The sequence below is a fragment of the Pseudophryne corroboree genome, assembly GCF_028390025.1.
Source record: "Pseudophryne corroboree isolate aPseCor3 chromosome 4 unlocalized genomic scaffold, aPseCor3.hap2 SUPER_4_unloc_1, whole genome shotgun sequence".
NCBI classification, from domain to species: Eukaryota; Metazoa; Chordata; class Amphibia; order Anura; family Myobatrachidae; genus Pseudophryne; species Pseudophryne corroboree.
This window is the reverse complement of record NW_026967596.1, coordinates 372,501-377,500: the sequence shown is the minus strand read 5'-3', so window position 1 is coordinate 377,500 and position 5,000 is coordinate 372,501. Positions and strand designations below refer to the sequence as shown.

General features: G+C 35.6%; 6 non-coding genes across 6 annotated transcripts; all 6 read left to right on the top strand.

Annotated features, from left to right (window-relative positions):
* Window positions 1-3: 3 nt before the first annotated feature.
* Window positions 4-85, top strand: TRNAS-AGA (transfer RNA serine (anticodon AGA)). The gene has a single exon. It is a non-coding gene; the product is annotated as a tRNA-Ser (tRNA).
* A 902-nt stretch (window positions 86-987) lies between these two features.
* Window positions 988-1,077, top strand: TRNAY-GUA (transfer RNA tyrosine (anticodon GUA)). Its single transcript is given in 2 exon segments — window positions 988-1,024; window positions 1,042-1,077. It is a non-coding gene; the product is annotated as a tRNA-Tyr (tRNA).
* Window positions 1,078-1,316: 239 nt separating this feature from the next.
* On the top strand, window positions 1,317-1,398 carry TRNAS-AGA (transfer RNA serine (anticodon AGA)). Its single transcript has one exon. It is a non-coding gene; the product is annotated as a tRNA-Ser (tRNA).
* Window positions 1,399-2,299: 901 nt separating this feature from the next.
* Window positions 2,300-2,389, top strand: TRNAY-GUA (transfer RNA tyrosine (anticodon GUA)). The gene is given in 2 exon segments: window positions 2,300-2,336; window positions 2,354-2,389. It is a non-coding gene; the product is annotated as a tRNA-Tyr (tRNA).
* Window positions 2,390-2,629: 240 nt separating this feature from the next.
* TRNAS-AGA (transfer RNA serine (anticodon AGA)) lies at window positions 2,630-2,711 on the top strand. Its single transcript has one exon. It is a non-coding gene; the product is annotated as a tRNA-Ser (tRNA).
* A 902-nt stretch (window positions 2,712-3,613) lies between these two features.
* On the top strand, window positions 3,614-3,703 carry TRNAY-GUA (transfer RNA tyrosine (anticodon GUA)). Its single transcript is given in 2 exon segments — window positions 3,614-3,650; window positions 3,668-3,703. It is a non-coding gene; the product is annotated as a tRNA-Tyr (tRNA).
* The last annotated feature ends 1,297 nt before the right edge of the window (window positions 3,704-5,000 follow it).

Below are 5,000 nucleotides of genomic sequence, written 5' to 3'. Positions count from 1 at the left end.
GAGGTAGTCGTGGCCGAGTGGTTAAGGCGATGGACTAGAAAGCCATTGGGGTCTCCCCGTGCAGGTTCAAATCCTGCCGACTACGACCACATGGTTGTTTTATTTTTCAGAAAATTTACTAAAAGCTTGAAACCAGTGTTGCTCAGGGTGAGTCAGGAACTGGCACATCAAAATCTTTAGGATGCCTGTCTGTTCTCTCTTTCTCTATCCGTCATTCTCCTCATCTACTTGAGACTGAGCCCAGGAATCTCAGCAGCCATACTAAGTAGCATTTATTAATTACAAATGCATTTTGAATGTCAAATTTGTAAGAAAGTTTTGTACATTTAGCAAAATATCAAATTCATTTGAAAGAAAATGATGTCCACTCAAAGTAAAAAGAGCTTTGGTTACTTTCAATGCACAACATTTTACTTTCAAATCGTGTCAGATGACTTTCAGTGCTAATTATTATATCATTAACCTCTCCTTTATTAAAAATTGTGCTTTAATGCAAAAAAAGAAAAATAATTGTCTGTGCATACTCTCATTTAGCACAATTATCTTCACTAGCTCAAAAGGGCCGCTCATTGTCCAAAATGAATTGTCAAATCAGAACAAACAATGGAATATCCCCATCATTCCTGGAACACTTGATAAGTTTACAAAACAAGCAAAATTTAAAAGAGTGTAGAAGGTTTGATAGGCTCAAGCTTCTTTAATCTTGATGTAAGTTTGGCTACACTAAAAAATCTATTGAAAGTGCTTTCCAAACTAGCTCTGTAGCCAGTTGATAGTAATTGCACAAATATAAGTCAAACTATTAGTGATATTTTCCAAATGATTAAACATGACAATTTGTGTGATAAAGCAACACAGGAATAAGTAGTTGAATCTCTTTTGTGTAGTCAAATCATTTTTTATTTTGCTTGGAAAGTTGATAATGTTTAAAATTAACACTCAATCATTTTAATAGCACGTAATATCACAGCTGTATGATCATGGAATCCTTCGATAGCTCAGCTGGTAGAGCGGAGGATTGTAGAGGAGATTGGTACAGAAATCCTTAGGTCGCTGGTTCAATTCCGGCTCGAAGGATGACACTTTTGATAAACTTAGATGTGAGTACCGACATTTTACAAACCCAAAACTATACCAAGTATAAAGCATTCTCCAAGTTATATTTTAAAAATCATTAACGCAGGTCACTGTGGTCAGGATTAACTTCCCGTGGAAATCATCTCTGATACAATATTACTTCAGTCATCCTCACAGCCTGAAATGAAGTAGCTCAACCCATAGAGAAACTTTTGTGAAAACATCACATTGCATGAGAGGTAGTCGTGGCCGAGTGGTTAAGCCGATGGACTAGAAATCCATTGGGGTATTCCCGCGCAGGTTCAAATCCTGCCAACTACGACCACATGGTTGTTTCATTTTTCAGAAAATTTACTAAAAGCTTGAAACCAGTGTTGCTCAGGGTGAGTCAGGAACTGGCACATCAAAATCTTTAGGATGCCTGCCTGTTCTCTCTTTCTCTATCCGTCATTCTCCTCCTCTACTTGAGACTGAGCCCAGGAATCTCAGCAGCCATACTAAGTAGCATTTGTTAATTACAAATGCATTTTGAATGTCAAATTTGTAAGAAAGTTTTGTACATTTAGCAAAATATCAAATTCATTTGAAAGAAAATGATGTCCACTCAAAGTAAAAAGAGCTTTGGTTTCTTTCAATGCACAACATTTTACTTTCAAATCGTGTCAGATGACTTTCAGTGCTAATTATTATATCATTAACCTCTCCTTTATTAAAAATTGTGCTTTAATGCAAAAAAAGAAAAATAATTGTCTGTGCATACTCTCATGTAGCACAATTATCTTCACTAGCTCAAAAGGGCCGCTCATTGTCCAAAATGAATTGTCAAATCAGAACAAACAATGGAATATCTCCAAAATTCCTGGAACACTTGATTAGTTTACAAAACAAGCAACATTTAAAAGAGTGTAGAAGGTTTGATAGGTCAAGCTTCTTTAATCTTGATGTAAGTTTGGCTACACTAAAAAATCTATTGAAAGTGCTTTCCAAACTAGCTCTGTAGCCAGTTGATAGTAATTGCACAAATATAAGTCAAACTATTAGTGATATTTTCCAAATGATTAAACATGACAATTTGTGTGATAAAGCAACACAGGAATAAGTAGTTGAATCTCTTTTGTGCAGTCAAATCATTTTTCATTTTGCTTGGAAAGTTGATAATGTTTAAAATTAACACTCAATCATTTTAATAGCACGTAATATCACAGCTGTTTGATCATGGAATCCTTCGATAGCTCAGCTGGTAGAGCGGAGGACTGTAGAGGTGATTGGTACAGAAATCCTTAGGTTGCTGGTTCAATTCCAGCTCGAAGGATGACACTTTTGATAAACTTAGATGTGAGTACTGACATTTTACAAACCCAAAACTATACCAAGTATAAAGCATTCTCCAAGTTATATTTTAAAAATCATTAACGCAGGTCACTGTGGTCAGGATTAACTTCCTGTGGAAATCATCTCTGATACAATATTACTTCAGTCATCCTCAAAGCCTGAAATGAAGTAGCTCAACCCATAGAGAAACTTTTGTGAAAAACATCTTATTGCATGAGAGGTAGTCGTGGCCGAGTGGTTAAGGCGATGGACTAGAAATCCATTGGGGTCTACCCGCGCAGGTTCAAATCCTGCCAACTACGACCACATGGTTGTTTTATTTTTCAGAAAATTTACTAAAAGCTTGAAACAAGTGTTGCTCAGGGTGAGTCAGGAACTGGCACATCAAAATCTTTAGGATGCCTGCCTGTTCTCTCTTTCTCTATCTGTCATTCTCCTCCTCTACTTGAGACTGAGCCCAGGAATCTCAGCAGCCATACTAAGTAGCATTTATTAATTACAAATGCATTTTGAATGTCAAATTTGTAAGAAAGTTTTGTACATTTAGCAAAATATCAAATTCATTTGAAAGAAAATGATGTCCACTCAAAGTAAAAAGAGCTTTGGTTACTTTCAATGCACAACATTTTACTTTCAAATCGTGTCAGATGACTTTCAGTGCTAATTATTATATCATTAACCTCTCCTTTATTAAAAATTGTGCTTTAATGCAAAAAAAGAAAAATAATTGTCTGTGCATACTCTCATGTAGCACAATTATCTTCACTAGCTCAAAAGGGCCGCTCATTGTCCAAAATGAATTGTCAAATCAGAACAAACAATGGAATATCCCCATCATTCCTGGAACACTTGATTAGTTTACAAAACAAGCAAAATTTAAAAGAGTGTAGAAGGTTTGATAGGCTCAAGCATCTCTAATCTTGATGTAAGTTTGGCTACACTAAAAAATCTATTGAAAGTGCTTTCCAAACTAGCTCTGTGGCCAGTTGATAGTAATTGCACAAATATAAGTCAAACTATTAGTGATATTTTCCAAATGATTAAACATGACAATTTGTGTGATAAAGCAACACAGGAATAAGTAGTTGAATCTCTTTTGTGTAGTCAAATCATTTTTTATTTTGCTTGGAAAGTTGATAATGTTTAAAATTAACACTCAATCATTTTAATAGCACGTAATATCACAGCTGTATGATCATGGAATCCTTCGATAGCTCAGCTGGTAGAGCGGAGGATTGTAGAGGAGATTGGTACAGAAATCCTTAGGTCGCTGGTTCAATTCCGGCTCGAAGGATGACACTTTTGATAAACTTAGATGTGAGTACCGACATTTTACAAACCCAAAACTATACCAAGTATAAAGCATTCTCCAAGTTATATTTTAAAAATCATTAACGCAGGTCACTGTGGTCAGGATTAACTTCCCGTGGAAATCATCTCTGATACAATATTACTTCAGTCATCCTCACAGCCTGAAATGAAGTAGCTCAACCCATAGAGAAACTTTTGTGAAAACATCACATTGCATGAGAGGTAGTCGTGGCCGAGTGGTTAAGCCGATGGACTAGAAATTCTTTGGGGTATTCCCGCGCAGGTTCAAATCCTGCCAACTACGACCACATGGTTGTTTCATTTTTCAGAAAATTTACTAAAAGCTTGAAACCAGTGTTGCTCAGGGTGAGTCAGGAACTGGCACATCAAAATCTTTAGGATGCCTGCCTGTTCTCTCTTTCTCTATCCGTCATTCTCCTCCTCTACTTGAGACTGAGCCCAGGAATCTCAGCAGCCATACTAAGTAGCATTTATTAATTACAAATGCATTTTGAATGTCAAATTTGTAAGAAAGTTTTGTACATTTAGCAAAATATCAAATTCATTTGAAAGAAAATGATGTCCACTCAAAGTTAAAAGAGCTTTGGTTACTTTCAATGCACAACATTTTACTTTCAAATCGTGTCAGATGACTTTCAGTGCTAATTATTATATCATTAACCTCTCCTTTATTAAAAATTGTGCTTTAATGCAAAAATAGAAAAATAATTGTCTGTGCATACTCTCATGTAGCACAATTATCTTCACTAGCTCAAAAGGGCCGCTCATTGTCCAAAATGAATTGTCAAATCAGAACAAACAATGGAATATCTCCAAAATTCCTGGAACACTTGATTAGTTTACAAAACAAGCACAATTTAAAAGAGTGTAGAAGGTTTGATAGGCTCAAGCATCTCTAATCTTGATGTAAGTTTGGCTACACTAAAAAAATCTATTGAAAGTGCTTTCCAAACTAGCTCTGTAGCCAGTTGATAGTAATTGCACAAATATAAGTCAAACTATTAGTGATATTTTCTAAATGATTAAACATGACAATTTGTGTGATAAAGCAACACAGGAATAAGTAGTTGAATCTCTTTTGTGTAGTCAAAACATTTTTCATTTTGCTTGGAAAGTTGATAATGTTTAAAATTAACACTCAATCATTTCAATAGCACGTAATATCACAGCTGTATGATCATGGAATCCTTCGATAGCTCAGCTGGTAGAGCGGAGGACAGTAGAGGAGATTGGTACAGAAATCCTTAGGTCACTGGTTC